At 42.2% G+C, this 20,267-nt stretch overlaps 2 non-coding genes across 2 annotated transcripts; both read right to left on the bottom strand.

The window, feature by feature from the left end:
• Window positions 1–6,463: 6,463 nt before the first annotated feature.
• Window positions 6,464–6,535, bottom strand: trnaw-cca (transfer RNA tryptophan (anticodon CCA)). The gene has a single exon. It is a non-coding gene; the product is annotated as a tRNA-Trp (tRNA).
• A 1,298-nt stretch (window positions 6,536–7,833) lies between these two features.
• Window positions 7,834–7,905, bottom strand: trnaw-cca (transfer RNA tryptophan (anticodon CCA)). The gene has a single exon. It is a non-coding gene; the product is annotated as a tRNA-Trp (tRNA).
• Between the last annotated feature and the right edge of the window lie 12,362 nt (window positions 7,906–20,267).

Here is a 20,267-nt window from a genome sequence, read left to right as displayed (position 1 = left end):
CCGGAAGGAGCAGGGAGCGATGAAACACCGGATGAATGCGCATGGAGCGCGGAAGTTGGAGTTTGAAAGTCACGGGGTTAAGTTGCACCACCACTGGATAGGGACCAATGAAACGGGCATCTAGCTTCCGGCAAGGACGGTGGGAGGGCAAAAAACGAGTGGACAATAGAACCCGGTCTCCTACCTTGATCTCGGGGCCCGGCTGGCGATGGCCGTCAGCATGGCGTTTATAGTCCTCCTTGGCTTGATCCAGTTGTTGGTGCAAGAGTTGTTGCACCACTGTAAGTTCTTGTAGCCAGTCCTCTGCTGCAGGGACTTCTGAAGTTTCAATGACAGAAGGGAAGAAACGCGGGTGGAAGCCGTAGTTTGCAAAGAACAGGGTTTCTTTAGTTGAAGCCTGGACACCATTGTTGTAAGCAAACTCCGATAGTGGTAACAGGGAAGCCCAATTGTCCTGCTGGTAGTTTACATAACAGCGAAGGTATTGTTCCAAAGTGGCATTAGTGCGCTCAGTTTGCCCATCCGTTTGGGGATGGTGAGCTGAAGATAAACGAGAGTCTATGCCCAATAGTTTTTGTAGTGCTTTCCAAAAACGAGAGGTGAATTGAGATCCACGGTCCGTGACTAAACTCTTGGGCAATCCATGTAGTCTGAAAATATGCTGAAGGAATAAATCTGCAGTCTCTTTGGCCGTGGGGAGGCCATCGCAGGGAATGAAATGGGCCAACTTGGTAAAAAGGTCCACCACCACTAGGATCGTGGGGAAACCAAGGGAAGGTGGTAGATCAGTGATAAAATCCGCAGAAATTATCTCCCATGGACGAGATGGAGTAGGAAGGGGATGCAGTAGCCCTGTGGGCTTTTCCCTTCTTGTCTTGGAGCGCTGGCATACCGGGCAAGTATTGACATATTTTTCTACATCCTTGCGGATCTTGGGCCACCAGAAATCTCATAGAATCAGGTGCATGGTTTTAAAGAGCCCAAAATGCCCTGCGGGCTTGCTGTCATGACACAGGCGAAGTGCCTTTTCTCTGCCGGGGCCTGGAGGGATGTAAACATGGTTCCGGTAGCACATTAGTCCATCCTTAAGTGAGAAAGGGAAACGTAATCCTTGGCGAATCTGGTCTTCAGCCCAGGCATCTGCCTGCTGGCTGGCTCTAATTTCTTGAGCGCAAAGGGGTTCTGGGTTGGAAGGAGTTGGTTCAATTGGAGTGGATTTGGTGTTTCCCACTGTGAGCGTGGCAAAGTTTTCGGGTTGCAGCAATCGGGATTCTGAGGTCTCTTTGCGTCCTGCAGCATACTCTGGTTTCCGTGATAGAGCATCTGCTTGCTTGGTCTGTGCCGGGGTCACATAATGGATCTGGAAGTCAAAACGTTCAAAGAACAAAGCCCAGCGCTGCTGCCTTTGATTTAGCTTTCGTGCGGTCCTTAGGTGCTCTAAATCGATGATCAGTATGAACCTCAATGGGAAATTTGGCCCCTTCCAACCAATGTCTCCAATTTTCAAAGGCTGCCTTTATGGCCAAGAGTTCTTTCTCCCAAATAGTGTAATTTCTCTCTGGGGCTGTTAGTTGACGGGAGTAATAGGCACAAGGATGAAGATGCTCCCCCACTGGTTGCATGAGTATAGCCCCAATTGCCACATCAGAGGCGTCAGCCTGCACAACAAAAGGGGTTTTAGGGTCAGGGTGCTGTAGAATTGGCTGGGTCATGAATAACTTCTTTAATTGTTGGAACCCTTTCTCTGCTTGCTCCGTCCAGCGGAAAGGCTGTTTTCCACGGATGCAGCTGGTGATTGGGTCAGACCAGCGGGCAAAGTCTGGGATGAATTTGCGGTAGTAGTTCGCGAACCCCAAGAAGCGTTGCACTTCCTTCTTGTTGGTTGGCGCCCGCCATTCCAATACTGCTGAAACCTTTGCCGGGTCCATGGAGAGCCCTTGTGGCGAGACGCGGTACCCCAGGAAGTCTACTTCTTGCAGATCAAAGGCGCATTTTTCTAACTTGGCATATAGTCCATGATCCCGCAATCGTTGTAGCACCATTCTGACGTGGTTCTCGTGCTCCGATTGTGATCTAGAAAACACCAAAAAATCGTCCAAGTATATGATCAAGAACCGATCTAGATAATCCTGAAAGATATCGTTGACAAAATGCTGGAATGTTGCGGGAGCTCCGGATAATCCGTAATTCATGACCAGGGACTCGAATAATCCGAATTTGGTCTGGAAGGCGGTTTCCCATTCGTCCCCCTCCCTGATGCGAACTAGATTGTAAGCCCCCCGGAGATCCAGCTTGGTGTAAACCTTGGCCCCTCGAAGCCGGTCTAATAGGTCCGAGATCAAAGGCAGGGGATAGCGGTTCCGCTTCGTGATATTATTCAATGCTCTATAGTCCACAACCAAGCGTAGGTCCCCTGACTTCTTTTTCACAAACATCACCGGGGAAGCAGCTGGGGATTGAGAGGGTCTGATGAATCCCTTGCGAAGATTTGACTCTATGAACTCCCTGAGAGCTTCTTGCTCTGGTTCAGTCAGGGAGTAGAGGTGTCCTCGCGGGATCGGGGCCCCCTCCACCAAGTCAATGGCACAGTCGTAGGGTCTATGTGGGGGTAGTTTCTCGGCTTCCTTTTCATTGAAAACGTCCCAGAAGTCTGAATATTTCTTGGGCAAGGTGATGATGGGCTCTGCGTCTGTGGCATGGCAGACCTTGGCTACTTGGCAATGGTTTTGGCAATACTTTGAAGCAAATTGTAGTTCTCTGTTGGTCCAGGAGAGGTTTGGGTCGTGGAGTGTCAGCCATGGAATTCCCAAAATCACAGGGAAGTGGGGCACCTCGGTGACGAAGAAGGAAATCTCTTCCATATGTTCCCTTATCCACATTCTGGTGGGCTCGGTCCACTGGCTCACTGGACCCGTCTTTAGGGGACGACCATCTATAGCCTGCACCACTCGGGCATTCTTGAAATCATGATATTGTAATCCCAGAGAGTCGGCATACTCTCTATCAATGAAATTGTTTGTTGCTCCTGAGTCTATCATGGCATGGATCATGACGGGTCCCTTTTTCGCTGACCACAAGGTGACCACTAGGAGAAATAGGACCCCAGTCTGCGGCTCTTGAGTGGGGTTTTTGACCGGGTTGGCGAGCCTCTCTAGGCCCGGTCGCTGGCTTCCCCCGCCGGCTTGGCCCCAGCCGCTTCGGCCGACTCCGGCTCCACGGTGGACGCCGCTGCCAGGCGGGCGGCGGGCTTCCTTTTGGCTGGGCATTCTCTGGCGAGGTGGCCCCCATTTCCGCAGTACCAACACAAATTCAAACGTTGGCGGCGGGCCTTTTCGGCAACATCCAGTCTGGGGCGCACATTGCCCAACTGCATCGGTTCTTCCTCGCTTCCCATGGGGTTTGGGGCTGGCGGTGGAGATTTCCATACTGGTCGTGGCTGAATACTGGTAGAAGCGGGGGGTCTCATCCCGGCTCTTCCACTCTGACCTCGGAGCCACTGTTTTTTGTTGGCAAGCAGGACTTCGGCTCGTAGACAATGATTAATGAGTCTCTCAAGAGTCTCTGGGGGATCCACCTTAGAAATTTCTTCCTGCATCTCGAAGTTAAGGCCCTCACGAAACTGCCCTCTGAGGGCGATATCGTTCCAACCGGTGTTCTGAGCCAGCACCCGGAACTCGGCTATGTACCGGGACAACGGCCTGTCCCCTTGAAGGAGTCGCCGGAGTTTATGGCCGGCCACCTCCTCGTTGTCCTCGATTCCCCAGGTCCTCCTAAGATGGTTCAAGAACCCTTGCGCGGAGCTTAGGTGCGTGGAACCTGCATCATACAGCGCCGTCGCCCAATTGGCCGCAGGCCCATCTAGAAGACTATAAATCCACGCCACTTTGACATCTTCGTGGGGAAATTCAGCTTGGCGGGCTTCTATGTACGCCTGGCACTGGCAACGGAAAACATCAACCTTGGAGGCTTCTCCAGAAAACTTGGTTGGAAGCGCTAGGGCAGGGAGGCGCACTCCACGTTCCTTCAAGCCCAGAATTTCACCCTCCTGTGTTCGGAGAGTATCACGGATCCTGTCGAATTCATCCTTGGAAATGGTGTAGCTGAGCGGTTGGTCTTCCGCCCCGGTTCCCGTAGACATTCTGGTCTTAGGTTAATTAGTGCTTAGGGTGGCGGAGTCAAACTGTCAGGACCCAGGCTGCAGAACACCAATAACCATGCGCAGAGACCAGAATCTATCTAATATCTTTATTAAGGAAATATATAAAGTCAATAAAAACAAGTGTAGAATATAGTTCAGAAGTAGACCTTTCAGGAAAGGTCAAATATAGTCCAGGAAAACAATGTCCAATATGTGATATTAAAGTCCAAAGTTATAATCCACTTCACCGAAACACACACTATTTGGCAAGCAATAGTGTGGGGAACTGTCCATAGTCTTTGAGGCTTAAGGTAAATCCGAAGGAAACTGGAAAACAAGGCTTGAGACTGAGAAGCAAGGTCCGTGGTTTAAAACGCAAGGCAAGGCAAGACTTGAAACTTGGCAAGATCAAACTGGAAACAAGGCAAACATGAATCAAGAACTGGGTCCATAGAAGTCCATGGTACAAGGCTGGGCAGGAAACTTGATCCGGGAACTGGGAACTGGAGTACGAAGTCTACACACGATCTCACTCCTCAAGCCGACGAATTGACTCCGCAAGGATTTCTTTGCGGGCAAACACCTATATAGGATATTGTTTTCCCGCCAAGGAACACTTTCTCTGGGGAACAAGAAACGAAACCTATACTGTGTCCTGATGCATGACTCCTTAAAGTTTCCCAAGGGAAACAGACTTAATCAGCTAATTGTCTGGAAGCTATCCTGGCGCTCCGGCGAGTCGCCTCTCGAGCGCCTCTATCTTGATTATAATAATCCCGGCGAGAAAATGGGGGAGATTTCTGCTCAAGGCTTGTTTGGCTGACTTCTTGTGGGCAAACATCTTGCAGGTGCAAGGGCTCCAAATCTGGCAGAAACGGTGGGAAACCCAAGTTTTCCTCTTCATCTGCCACAATAGTACTAGGAACGGGACTACATGGCCCATGAGTCATCACAACAGGCTTCTCTTTTCACAGCAAGGAAAGTTGGGCATTTTGAGCCAACAACATATGGTAGGCCACACAATTCCTACCTCTGGTTTATATGAATCTAAGATCCATACCAAATGTTTTAATTTATGTTCTTAGATGTCTTACTGCAAACTTGAACATATGGGAAAATATGGGAAATAAGAAACCAAACAGAATGTAAATCTTGCAAGTCATTTGCAGAGATTCTTATCACATGGGTTGTGTTATCTTTCCTGATTCCACCATTAAGAGGCTCACACCTGACACATGATACACATTATTTTTATGGGATGCAAATGGCCGATCTTGGCTGCAATCTTATGATCTGGTTTTCATATTTTAGTTTGCCAGTTTCAGTTTTTTGGAAAAGGAATACACCTTTAAGGCCTATAAAGCAAATTTGTGTAGATTTATTACATTTTCAGATATGTGTAGCATTCCCAAAGACGATCTGGACTAGAAGTCCCCTGAACTAGCCTCTGAGGTGGCTAAACTATCTGTCACAATTCTACAGCAACAGAAGGGAAGAGTTTAGAGCTGGAACTTTTTTAAGTTCCATTGGATGGTCACTTACCACCACAGTCTCTCTATCTTAGCCACACAAGCACTTTTACTGATGTCAGCAAAAGTGCCCAGTAATGGCCAAGACAGCACAATGTCATCTTCTGTAGCAATGGGAAGGCAACACATTCCCTCTCTGTCTCTTATTCCCTGTGACATGGAGTGCAGGGAAAAGGGGAAAGCAGCATCAGTCCATGTGGACAGTACACTGGTTTGGATTAGACCTGGTCCATCTAGCCACACTAACCCCAAAGTGCAAAGCTGTTCCAGACTTTTGCTGAATCTCTGGAGCATTCCCTGACTTTATATAATGGAAGTTTAAGCTGTTTTAACTGGCTTTACACCACATTACATCTCTTGACATTGTTTGTGAGTACCAGTTGGCTTCTGCTCAAAATTAGGGTTTTAAGCAAGTATAAACAACCTCCTTGAGATTTCTACAGATAGATTCTTTCAGGTTAAAAAACCATTTTTTTTAAATTCAGAGTTTTTCAACTTTTGTGTCAGTCTTGTGCCCTTTATCCTAACAAAGGGCAAGGGCTGACTTTTTATTACTATGTGTGGGACAAAGTGAACCTGAGAAATATATCAGTCCGCAGGGAAGCTGGGGTTTTGTGTGCTTGAAAAGGACCTGAGCATGAATTGTCTCATCCTTCATCAGAGAATTAAAGTTCTGACTTGTGCCTAGCTGGAGCTCTGGACTACTGTTTTTGAAACTGAGCTTAGGCTACATGGAAATCTCTCTTGGCTACATTTTAACTAGTATGGGGGTGGGGAGCAAAAAATAACAGAAAATTGACCCTGGTGTGATTTGAACACACAACCTTCTGATCTGGAGTCAGACGCGCTACCATTGTGCCACAGGGCCTGCTGGTATTGCATGCTGCAAATACAACAGAAATACCACTGTTAATTGTGTTACCAAAAAAAGAACAAAACACTGTTAAATGATTTCAGCCCTGCTAAAACCACGGGTTCAGGGCTCAGAGTGTCAAGCTTCAAGAAGGCCACATGAGACACAAGTAGCTTGGAAGCAAAATCAGAGGCATTTATTCTCCTTGGCCAAAAAGGATGTTAGTGGAGTTAGAGCTCCAAAGAACTGTCATCCTCAATGCAAACATACAGAAATATTTATAGCACTTTGATAGGTATTCAAGACTACCATGCTGACTTCTGGTCCAAAATGTGGCTGGCTTGGATCCGCTTCCTGGTTGGTCTTGGGCTTTGTCTGACATAATTGCTGCTTGGCTCCTGTTGTGGCAAGAAATTTAATAAACTGTCATTGGATTATTTTGACAACTTCTGTTTGTGTATTGATCTGCCCAGGAGAGGGGTACAAGCAAAACAGAATATGATGGGACAGGAGATAATGGGGTGAAATGGGTTTTGATATCCTAACTCTGGTTAATATCAGTCTGGGTGCCAGTCAGTTAAACAAAAGGGTGCTCATGGTCTTGGCCATTTCAATGGGATCCCCAGGAGAGTGACAGTGAGAATAAAATGTGCCCAGAAATAAACCAGATCATGTCAGGAAAAAGAGGGAAAAACACAGAGATTCTTTGTGAGACCACTCTATGTTCCATGTGTCTTCCTGGGGCATTATGAGGGGATTATGTTAGGTAAGGTGTCACCATCCCCTGAGGTCTGAGGTGTGTATGATGTTTGTGTGACATTCCAGGTAGGTTCTGAAACTAATTCATCTCTATGAAATTGCAGACTATAGGATTCATACTTTTGGGACCTGATTTTTCGACAACACTGCTTGCAATACTTAGGGCACTAAAGAGCCAACACTGACTCCATGAAAGCAATCATTAACACATTGGTTGTTAGGTAAGAAGGACAGACTGGTAGAATTATTCATGTGGGTCCAAGTGGCTATAAGGGGTTAATTAACATTTGGCTAATTTTGGTATGTTTTTTAAAAAATATATAAAAACCTTCAAATGTCAACAGTTATTTGTTTTTATGCAATTGGAATCTTTAAAAAAATCAAACATGCTGGACAGTAACAATTTGCCATGGCAATTAAAGTGGTATCAAGTTGCATTTAATTGGCTAGTGGAGATGCACCCTATAGCCCTGACTTGTGCCTAGCTGAAGCACTGAATTACTGTCTCTGAAATTGGCAAAAGGAACAAAAGGAAAAACAAAATAACAGAAACTTGACCCTGGTGTGGCTTGAACACACAACCTTCTGATCTGGAGTCAGATGCACTGCCATTGTGCCACAGGGCTAGCTAGAATGGTCAGCTTGAGCCACAACAAAAATAATTCAAGGGCAGTAAGCCAATGTTAACTAGAAGGCCATAAAAGATGGAAGAAAAGTGTCCTTGGTTGGGTTAGCTGAGGGTCTTCACAATGAACACCTGTACCCTACAGAGCCATAGGGTTTCCTTAGCATCTGGAGGCAGGGTATGGGAGGAAGATAGCCATATTATATGAGGAATCTCAATCTAGCTTGTATCTAGAGGAGGTGCTCCCTCAAGTGGTGAAAAGCATCTGTTAAGACATCATTTGCCACAGGATATGCATTTTATTTTATTTTTGTGATGGTCATTACAAAGGAAACATGGATTTAATTTGCAAGTGTGATTCCTGAGGTACACATCTTATACTGCTTGAGGAAAAAAACGTTGATCACAGGGATATATATTCTCTTTAACATCTGGTTTGAGTCTTTTAAGTCTCACCAGATTGGATTTTATTTCTTATGTCCCAAACAAGTAGATATTTGTTTGCTTTCTCCATTCATGGATTCAGAAGGAAACCCAATATTTTTCTGATCTAATGAAGCAGGAAATCTTGGTTCAACTGCTTACTGCTCTATTATAGGGTCTGTGCATTTGTTGTGTCCTCAAAATTTCATCTCTGATAGTATCCAGAATTTAAAAAAACTGAGCATGGCTTCTGAAAGAAGCTTATTAGTGCAATAGTTACACCCTCTAATATGGATAGAAATATTGCAGGTTAAAGTGCTGTCTTGCTGGAGGTTTAGACGTCTGTCTTTTGCATTGAGGTTTAGCATAGTCTTGTTATATTTTTTATCCAATTTCCCCGGCTTTGTACCAACCCCTGCAGTGACCCAAAAGAGGAATACTTAATACAAACATGGTTATGGACCTAACAGGACTCTGCCCATTATTATTTAAGGAAGTGTCTACACTACACTGTAGAATTAATGCAGGTTGACATAACTGCCATGGCTCAAAGCTGTGGATCCCTGAGGGTCTATAGTTTGGTTTTTTATTTGTGTCAGGAGTGACTTGAAAAACTGCAACTGATGTGAGAGAATTGGCCATCTCCAAGAACGTTGCTCAGGGGACGCCTGGAATGTTTTGATGTTTTTACCATCCTTGAGAAAGGTTTCTCTCATGTCCCCACATGGAGCTGGAGCTGATAGAGGGAGCTCATCCGTGCTGTCCCCAGATTGGTGAGGCAACAGCATACTTTGGCATAAAATACCTAAGCCTTGAGAACTACAGCTCTCATGATTCCATAATATTAGACCATGGCAATTAAAGTGGTCAAACTATGTTAATTCTACAGTGTAGATGTACCCTAAATACACAGTACTTTGTGAACAATATTACAAAGAGATTCATTACAGCAATCCCTATACAGTATTATACAAGAGTATATATAATGCCATCATATATCACAATATACAATAGGAACAGAATCAGTAAAAGAGGAGAACTTATGGAAGAGGAGAGTCACAATGCATCCTCAACTCCAGAAAAATTTCAAAGACTTTCCTTACATATCATCACCATCAATTTTATTTGTTACCTTCCTTTTCTCATGGTTCATTTGGAAAGGAAGCATACCTACCTTTCAGACCTAAAAGAATGATATTCTGAAAGGGACCAGATTACTGGAGAGCTTTGTTATCCTGTAGTACAAACAAAACCTTGCCCACACCAATTCCATTCCAAACTTTTTTTTCCATTTTTCTTTTTGTTTCCTAAAGCCAGCTTTCTCACTCTAACCTATGCTCCAGAAGACTGTCTTCCTTCCTTTCTCCCTTAATGATGCCGTTTTCCAAAGGAAATCACTAAGCCAGCTCCTTCTTTCATATGTGTGATGAAGTTATAGTGAAGATCTTCCCACGTAAGAGGTGAGATAGCATATCCTTCATCAGGGGATATGAAGTAATGAAAAAATAATGAATGAGTAATATGTCAAAACCATTTTTGAAATCAAATTCGTACATTCCTAATACGTAGTTATGCTTCTTTCTTCTGAATGACACCAGACTTCACGGCACAGAAAATAATGCATGTTTTTGAGATCTTGAAATAGAATTGCGGAAATGAAATTTGGATGAAGATGACAGACTTTCATTTTTAAGTGCTGTGGGAATTGTTTCGATAGACAGTTGAAAAGAAAAGCTTTTGATTGAATTGGATTTGTATTTCAACTAGTTTGAACAGTTTGCAATGTCTATCTGTGTTCCAGTTTTGAGTCCTAGAGCTCTGTAAATACAGATCCACTCTGTGACATGTATTTTATACCTTAGTGTCAAAATACATTTGGAAATCACAGAAAAAACACTATTCTTTTTTATTGTTCAGTTTCATTAGTCTTTTCAGTTGCTACTATTTATTTATTTAACATATTCCGTCATGTGTATCAGTTACCATGCCAACCACATTTCTGTTTGTATTCTTGATGGAAAGATAATTGGCAAACAATGAAGATTGAAGGATCTGGAGCACACTCTCTCGCTAGCCAGGAAGACTTGATGAATTGCCAAGTTAAAAATGACCATGTTGTGAATGTATGAACTTGCTGAAGGAGGAGGGGGGGAACAGAATTCTTTTGTTCATATTTATTACACAGTTGTCTAGCATAAGATTCCATCACAACATGATAAGTATATTATAAAATGCTTCCTGCTTAGGCTTCAGATTGGATAGCTATTCAGGCAAATGGAGAACCAGTGTAGTGTGGTGGTTAAAGTAGTAGGATTTACTATTAGAATCATGGAATTATAGAATTGTAGCATGGGCCATCCAGTTCAACCCCCTGCCTGTAATTTGAACCCATTGCTGCAAGTCCTACCATCTCATCAGATGGACCCATTTCCACATTGTATTCTGCTTTCCCTCCACTTTCAACACGGAGCCCATTAAAGGACACAGAGACATTCCTGGCCAGGCTCCATGTCATGTTATGTAGCTGCTGCTCAAAGGATTCTCTCTGTTCTTTGATTTTCATCAGATCTACTGCCTCTCAAAGGGTTGGCAGCTCATCCTCATCCTCACTGTAATCACCCTTTTCCAAGCGAGGTCAGGAAATGCAGGTGATGAGTCATAATTTTATGTGATGATTGCAGAAACTTGGTAACAATTAAATTCACCTCACAAGGAAATCTTGCAAATTTATTTAATGCTAGGTTACTACTATACAAGAAAAAGCTGAAGAAAAAGCTAGGATTGGAATCCGGGGTGATGAAGGTTGCCTGGGGGGTCGGTTCTTAGCTGGTTTTCCTTATGAGAGTGAGAGAAGTAAGAGAAAGGGAGAAAGGGAGCCTAGCATGGAAGGAAAAGAGGAGAGGAGGAAGAGCTTCACCTGCTATTAGGAACTCTAACAAAATACTTAAGACCAGACTGGATTAGCAAACTAAGGGCTATGCTATTCTATTCAATATACCTGGCTGCCGATTAAAATTCCATTTGTTGATGCCTCATGTGGTGACTGGCTGGAAACTATTGCTTTGAGTTAACGGTACCCCCTTCGGTTTTGTTCCTGTCGCCCAGCTGTGCCGAGAGCTGATCGGCTGCCAACTGGAGGTTCGTGAGGCTGGCGGAAAGTGCTTTGGTGGTGCTGAGGCCCCTCAGAGCAGAGCATTTGCTGGCAGTGTTGGCAGCGTAGGTGTGCTGTGAGGTGTCGAGTGCTTTATGGCAAGTGCAGCAATTCTTGAGGTGCCCGTTGGGAGTTGGGCAGTCAGTGCTTGGGGGCTGGTGGACAGCATGAAGGCTGAGGACGACGCCAGAGGTCAGTACTGTCCCCCATGTTGTTTAACATATACATGAAGCCGCTGGGAGAGATCATCCGGAGTTTTGGGGTTCGGTGTCATCTGTACGCAGATGATGTCCAGCTCTGTCACTCCTTCCCACCTGCTACTAAGGAGTCTGTTCAGGTCCTGAACCATTGTCTGGCCGCTGTGATGGACTGGATGAGGGTGAACAAATTGAAATTGAATCCAGACAAGACAGAGGTCCTCTGGGTCAGTCATAGGGCCAAACAGGGTATAGGCTTACAGCCTGTGTTGGACGGGGTCGCACTCCCCCTGAAGACACAGGTTCGCAGTCTGGGTGTTCTCCTGGACTCATCACTGAGCCTGTATCCCCAGGTCTCAGTGGTGGCCAGGGGAGCATTCACACAATTAAGACTTGTGTTCTGGCTGCACCATACCTTAGGAAGTCTGACTTGGCCACTGTGGTCCACGCTCTGGTTACATCCCGTTTGGACTATTGCAACACTCTCTACATGGGGTTGCCTTTGAAGATGGCCCGGAAGCTCCAACTAGTACAATGGGTGGCAGCCAGATTAATAACTGGGGCGGTATACAGGGAGTGTACCACCCCCTGCTAAGCCAGATCAACTGGCTGCCGTTATGCTACTGAACCCAATTCAAAGTGGTGGTTTTGACCTATAAAGCCCTAAACGGTTCTGGCCCAATTTACTTATCCAAACGTATCCCCTCATATGAGCCAGCTAGATCCCTAAGATCATCTGGAGAGACCCTGCTCTTGGTCCCACCTGCCTCACAAGTGCGGCTGGTGGGAACGAGGGACAGGGCCTTCTCGGTGGTGGCTCCCCAGCTTTGGAACTCCCTCCTCAGAAATATCTGACAAGCCCCAACCCTTCTGGGTTTCAGAAAGGCTGTGAAAACGTGGCTGTGTGCACAAGCTTTTAACGAGTAATATGTTAACGTCGACATAGTCCGATTTAAGGCTGAAGCATGAGGTTCTTAGACAAATAGATCTAATTTGCATATGTTTTAAGTTTTACAATGTATTTTAATGATGTATTTTTATAGTTTTAATTGATGATATGTACAGTTTTTGTTTTATTATTATGTTCTTGGCATTAAATGTTGCCAACTGTTGTAAGCCACCCTGAGTCCCCCCGGGTGAGAAGGACGGGGTATAAATGCTGGAAATAAATAAATAAATTAAGTTACAAATAAAAGAAAATGTGGGGAGCTTCTCAGTTTCAATCCCAAAACCCCAGAGCCTCAAATCTAGAAAGTTCCTCCATCCAGCCTCCAGGCATTCAACTCTGAGCCAGTTCATGTTATCAGGGCTACCCTTTGCACATGTTTTCACTGACTTGACCTTGGCTACTGAGCTTATGGCATGGAGGTGTTCTGGTGTCTCAAACACACCAGATACGGATCCATGACAATCATGTTTCATCTCATCCTTCTTTTCTGCAGGCTTTACACTGTAGTAGTACACTAGAATATGGGAAACTCATGTTCAAGACAGTATTAATTCAGTAAACTCCCTGAATCATTTTGCACTAGTCAGTCTCTCATGGATGCTTCACAGATTGGTTGTGAGGATAAAGTGGAGATGAAAATTTAAGCCATGTACTCTACCCTGAGTTGACTGTAGGAAAGGCAAGTTATAAATCCAGTGCTACCTAGACTTACAAACAACTTAACCTGCATGTTTTTTTGAGATGTGAGCTGTTACTTAGCCTTTCCTGAGTTATAAGTTGAGTAACTTGCGGGGCTGAGGGATGTCATGTGCGGTGCCTGCGAGATCCCTCAGTCTGCAGAGGAGGAGGTGGTGGTGGTGGTGGAGGTGTGGCCTCCTTGCCACGCCATGCCTGTCCCAGTCTCCCCAGCATGGCTAAGCCCTACTGGATGCCTATTCATGGGCCAGGAGGGCACAGCCCAGGGACAAGCTAGCACTGAATTAGAGCACCCATAGCTTGCAGCCTTTGGTGGCATAACTAATGGAGAAGAGCTGTGGCAAGCACTGCAGGGCTTCCTCCTTCTCCAGGCACTGCAGGAAGGCCTCCAGCTTGGCCTCTGACAGGTACCGGCATTCGACAGAGCTGACAGGGAGGGAGGGAGGGAGGAAGGGGTGCTGTTGGGTGGTGAATTTGTGAGTTAGTAATGCTGTGTTAAAACACTTTGCCAATCAGTTCTGACACTATCCTTAAGACAAGAAAGTTTGTTTAGAAATGCCATTCCAAACCTGGACAAAGGGGGAAATTGCATTGATTTTTGGGTGGCTGGAACAGATTAATAGAATTTAAATGGGGAAAATTGCTTTGAGATAAGAGCAATTTGAGTTAAGCTCAGTCACAGAATGAGTTAAGCTCATAAGTCAAAGCATCACTGTTTAACTAATAAATAAATAAATGACACTTGAATAACTTCCCAATTGGCAGGAACAGTCCCAGTTAATCCTCTGACATCCCGTTTTTAAGTAGCTTCTAAAAGATTCTAGTTTCTGTCTCTTCATCCCCCTTTTCCCCTTGCTTCTTAAGTTATTTAGCTGAAAGTACTGTGCTCTTAATTAATTCTGCAGGGACAGAGGCTAGGAAGAGGGAAAAACTTGTTCTTCCTTGTAGATTGAGCCAAAAGCAAAATTCTGCAGCCTCTGTTTGTCTGTCCTCCATTAATAGCTTTTGCTATCATAACAACACAGTGATGTTGCTTGGCCACATTTACCCATTTTCTTCTACAAAATGTTAGAGATGATGCACTTCAGACTTCAAGAACTATCAGACTAAATGATATTTCCATTTGGTGCATTAGGTCTCAGAGAAAAATCTTTAGTAAATCTGAGACATGTATAATAACCGTGCTAAAAATAATTTCAGTATAAGCATATACTAGATATATCTAGTATATCAGAAGTGACAACTGAATATAAACAGCAGCATTAGAACTGTAGGTTGGCTTGTTTTTAATAATCATAGTTATTATAACAATCAATTAAACAAGGGGATTAACCTTAACATAAGACAGATCTTTAAACAAATTAGGAATGGTTCATGGAAGCCCTTACTGATCATCCCTCTTGATAATGAGAAAATCAACCAGTGATTCTGTCTTGCCCCAAAGAACATCTGTAAGAGACTTGACAGTAACCAGAAATAATAAAGAAATACTGCTTATTGAAATTCATAGAACAGCTTGGATAATTACTTTTTAAATAGTCATTATGTAATTAATTACAAAGCCTCCAGCAGTAACTAATAACCATTAAACTAATGAACGTTATTTTAGCAATTTTAACATGCTTTATTTACACTCCATATTATTTATGCATTACTTATTAGTCTCCTTTTGTTGAAGAAAGCCATGTCCAAGCTAGAAAATGGTATATATATATTTAAACCAAAATGTCCCCAATATTTGTTGTCCCACAAAACCGTTAAGAAAAGGCAACAAGTAAATATTAATTGTCACACAAAGGTAGCAAGATCACATTGTGATATTTTAATTAAAGCCATGATGTTGATGTTGTCATCTATCTATCTTGTAGCCCATGGAATGGCTGGTAGCAGACTCCTCACTCATCTCATTAAAAATCATTATAAGTTTTTGTAGAGAAGATCAAATGAAAATGCTCTAAGTCAAGCCATTGATTGAGGTCAATGAATAAAATTGCAATTAAGTTTAGAAATAATGTCACAGATAATTTGATACTGCTCTAAGTAACTTAACCTCTAAGTTCTCAAAGCCCTTAAAATGATGGCTTGATAGAATTTATCTTATAATGCCAAAAGTGAGAGTAGAAATGTCCGGTTAAAAATCAACTCTTGTCCAGATACACATACACACACACACATACATACATATACATATACATATACATATACATATATGTGTGTGTGTGTGTGTGTGTGGATTGTATCATGTAACCCCACTGTTTTACCACAGTGATATTATAGTTGATAGTGGAAACATACAGTGATGAGGAACCTTGATATTGCACTTCTCTTAATTAGTACAATTTCACTAATTCGTCAATTCATGGTTGCTATCATGCTTCTGCACACCCTCAAAACCTTGCCTTTCTGCTGTTCATTAATTTGTGATAATTATTCTTATTTTTGCAAAATTATACAAGTTCAGCATTCAAACACACACAAAAGAGCAATATATATAAATATACAATAAAAAGAAAACAGCCTGTTTAGGAATTGGGAGAGGGAGAGGGGAAAGGGGGAGAATACTGCCCTTTGATGTCACTTTATTGCTGCCATGCTGGCATAGAAGCAAAAGGGATCCATCACACCAAGGCAGGTGATGTGAACATTGCAAGACTGGGAATTATTGATGGGTGTTATCCTTTAATAGCAAACAACAGGAAAATCACAGGGGAAGTAGCGTGGCAGTTGAATGCACATGGCACCCAGCTACAGTGCCAATTGGCTTTCCTTGTGCAATAAAGTCCAAATAAAAGCTAGTCCAAATAAAAACAGTGTGCATATTTAACCTTCCAATTTGCTCTTAACTACTTCATGAAGAAAGTTTTTGATGCAGTCTTGGAACCTGCTAGAGATAGCAGACTCCAAGATTCTTCCAAAATCATCTTCATTTAGTTTTTCTTTTAAAAATGACAAACTTTGGTGAGATCTTTGCTCTCAGAAAGTTGCAGAATTAAATGTTGTGGCTCCCACAATACAGGAAATGATATTAACACTAAACATAACAAAGCAAAATGTCAATTTAATAGTCTGTTTGTTATTATCCATTATCAATAAATCTGATTCTTATTTCTGAATAAGAACTGTTCTGGTGACACTAGTTGCATTCATTACATATCAAAACAATATATAAAGTCCAAGAAGATACATCCTGAGACACAAGTTCTCCAAGCTGGAAAATGTGTAATTCTGCTTGAAATAATAGATATGGAAAGTGAGTAAAGATATTATACATTTTTGCAGCCCTATATTATACTTTAGTTAACTATACTGTAGCTGTGTGCTTACAAAAGGCAAGATAAAATAGGAAATGCTGTTTGAATCTCTGCCTGAGTTTAAAAAACAGAAAAATTGTAGGAAAAGTGGAAGCTAGTGAAAGAAAGAAAAAAATACCCCGGATCCATTTGGGAAAAAGCCTTCTTTAAAATATTTTGATTTATTTCTGCAAATTTTCCCTGACCACATATTCATAATATAATTTTGGATTACTAGCACTTGAATCTATTCTGGGATAAAGACAGGATAAAAAATTCAATACATGAATTAATTCAATAAATAAATAAATATGTTCAAATCCCCTTTTATCTCTATTCCCATGCTATTCATGTTAATTCTGCCTCCGGTAAGAATTTTTTTTTTTTGTGGAAGACTTAATGCCCAGGCATGCATCTATGTTGCTAATGTAGATATACCTCTACTAAAAAGATGATATTTGATCTTGTATAGAGTTTCGTCTTTAATAGTATTTTCTGTGTACTCATACTTAGATGAGCATTAAGCTTCAATTCCAAATGGGTTTAGTAAACAGAGATTTTGGAGAGTGCACTGCTGCCAAACACAGAATGCTTATCTTGAAGGAGTCCTAAACTTAGATGTATACATCACAGTGTCCTTGTTACCCTCCAAAGTAATAGGTAAAATCATTAGAAGTAAGTTATGTCCTAGATCTAAATGAGAGAAAGCAAACGTCTCTTTCCAGGCTGCTCAAAGATGTTGAGAAAGAGGATTGATGCTGTCTCTCCTACAGGTCAAACTGCGCTCATGGTGACAACATCAAATTGAAGGAGTCATCTGCGAGAAATGTTATTTGCAAGATAGGATCTGTGATCCTAATTGAAATTCTATTTTCAGTGAAGTGTGACAGGCTTTTTGCAGTCAGTATATGATCCAATGACGTATTTCTAACATTGAATGATAGAAGATAGCAGGGAGAGAGAAAGAAAAATATAAATGTTGACTTTTTACGCAACATTCAGGAGCCATTAACAAATCACTTAAATGAGGTGGGGGTATGTGTTACAGCAGAATTCCCATCATCCTTCAGCACTGATTACAGTGGGTCAGGTTGATAGGATTTGCAGTCCAACAGCATTTTCAAGGCCACACATTCCTAAAACTTGAATTAAAATAGTTGAGTTTCCATAAGAAAACATAGTAAAAGCAGATGTGTATTTTCATTTTAACCATTCTTCCTTCATGTAGTTCCAGGAAGTAATTATTATATTCACTTACATAAAAAACATTTCCCAAACATGTATTTTTTGTGCAGAATAATTTCTGAAAATGCTTTTGGATGTGCAAATATCAAGCAAAACACTTATCTATATGCATCTTCTTGAACAGTTTTCCTAAGTGCAAGTAAATCTATTTTCAAAATCATTACTGTCATGCTCTATATTTGTGACAGTATCAGAAAATATTATATTCTTTATATTCTGCTATATTCTTTACTAAGATAAAACATTGTTTCGCCCGAATTTTTCCCACTTAGGTATAGGAAAGAGAACTCTCTTTGTGGAAAGCATTATCTCAAACTGTAAACAATTACAGGTCAAAAAACAACGTTTTACACAAAAATTGTGTTACGGCCTGGGATTTAAGGAAGAACAAAACAATCACAATGGAGAAATATTTTCAAAGCCAGAGGTGTGGAAAAATCAAATACTGGAAAAGGAATTCTGAGGATTTTGCTACTATTATCTTTTTTGCAGAAAGAAGACTTCCATTCTAAAGTGAGAACTAAATTTGGGGATATAAACGCACAACATGAATTATCTTGTGCCTTTGGAAGTTGTCATTTTTTCTACTGTTGCTTATCTGTCTATGCATTTATCCATCTTCATATTTTATTAAGATTCTTTGTGATAATCTTGGCAAAGGTTAAGGTAGCAATAAAATCAGAATATGGGACGCAGGGCAAAAAAGTGGTTATCAAATTGTGTTGATCTGTGGGCAGAATTACTTTTACATGGGCACAATTTTCAGGCTGTGCAAACTTGAATGCAGGTCTAATGATCACAATGAGCCACTGCTTGGAGATTACACAAGGAAACATGCTATTGCTTAGATAAATACAAAGTTCTGGTATTGCATTCTTTTCCTTCACTAATGTTACACTTGAATTTGGGTAACATACCTTTCAGTATCAACACTAGAAAACTGCATTTTTGACAGAAAGATAGAAAAGTGCATTTATTACTGCAAAATTAATTTTCACCCATAGGCTAAACATGATTGCTTTCACATGCTCTTGTCTGGCATTTTATAGATCAATATTTAATAGAACCTGTTGCATACAATTTTAATACCTGCAAGATTAATATCTTTGCTTCCACCTACATATCCTCTTTTGTGTTTATTAGAAATATAGTTGAAATTTTTCTTTAAAAAGCCATAGATATTATTGAGCACATTCTTCCAACAGCAGAGTTATATCCTTGTCTCTTATGAAGAAATGAGGACCTTTGCAAGGATGAGTGTTTCCTGATTAGATCAGAGGAATATTTTCTGTTTTCAAGCGTAGTGTTTCTTGCAAATAACCAAAGGCAATGAGAGTTCTTCAGTACAACATCTGTTTTGTTGAAAGGGATGTGTCATGTGCTTCTCTGATTTGGTTTCCAAGGTGTTGGTATAATTACCGACATCACACACTGCAGTGTACTCATCCCTGTCCCTCTGCTTTTCATCATTATTTAGTTCCACAGTAAGGACAACTCATTAATCCTAGCCATAGTTAAAATCAGGAATTAGAGCTCATCTTTGCAGTTTTGTTTCACTAAGAAAACTGGGGAGAATCATGCAGTAAGTACTGGTTAAATTATGGAGCGGGAGGTATAATCAATAGGCTTGCTCAAATAATTCGATTTCCCCGTTTGTCGTTAGTAATTCGTTAGTTTTGTAACTTGTGAAGCAATATTCGACCTAGATTGTCCACTCGTGTGGATCCCGCGGTTTCGAACCGCGATAGGCCCTTTTTCTAATGTCGTCGTTTTTTTTCGCTAGGAAAACAAGGTTTTGCAAATCACCCAAACTTGTTTAAGTGCACTGGGGCAAACTAGATATTGTTTCCACCTTGTGGCCAATCAGAGAACCCAGGGGAGGGGCTTGTACGTCCTGAATAAAAAGAGCGAGCACAGGGAGCCTCGTGGCTCATTTGGCTCGGGATCTGCAGAGAGAGGGTGGTGGTTGGGACTGAGATTCCAGGCAGGCAGGCAAGATTGCTTCCTTCCTTGGCTGAGCTAAAGAAGACCGGGAGAAAGGGTGGGTCGGTGAGGACTGAGGAGGAAAACGGGTGGGTTAGGGTGTTTTTTCACAGGGCCTGTGGGCTTTTTTCCCCCACCAGCTTGGCATTTGCCATTTGCCCACCAGCCCTGCAATTTTTCTGCTGCGCCATATTGCCTGGGTGGGATTTCGTTTGATTAGGAAACTTTTCTTTGCATAGGCATTAAAGTGAGTTGCAAATAGAAGAAATCAAATATTCCAATTTTCATTTTGCAAAGTCTGGCAAAACTCCCCATAATCCACCGAAAAACAACTTGGGCAAAAGGGAGGGTGTATTGTTTTCCTTTCTTCCCTGAGCTGCTCAATTTGGGCTTGCTGCAAATCACTTTCTCCTATCAACCCTAGCAAAG

Source organism: Anolis carolinensis, chromosome 5 (assembly GCF_035594765.1).
Source record: "Anolis carolinensis isolate JA03-04 chromosome 5, rAnoCar3.1.pri, whole genome shotgun sequence".
Classification (NCBI taxonomy): Eukaryota; Metazoa; Chordata; class Lepidosauria; order Squamata; family Dactyloidae; genus Anolis; species Anolis carolinensis.
This window is presented reverse-complemented; position numbering and strand designations above follow the sequence as displayed.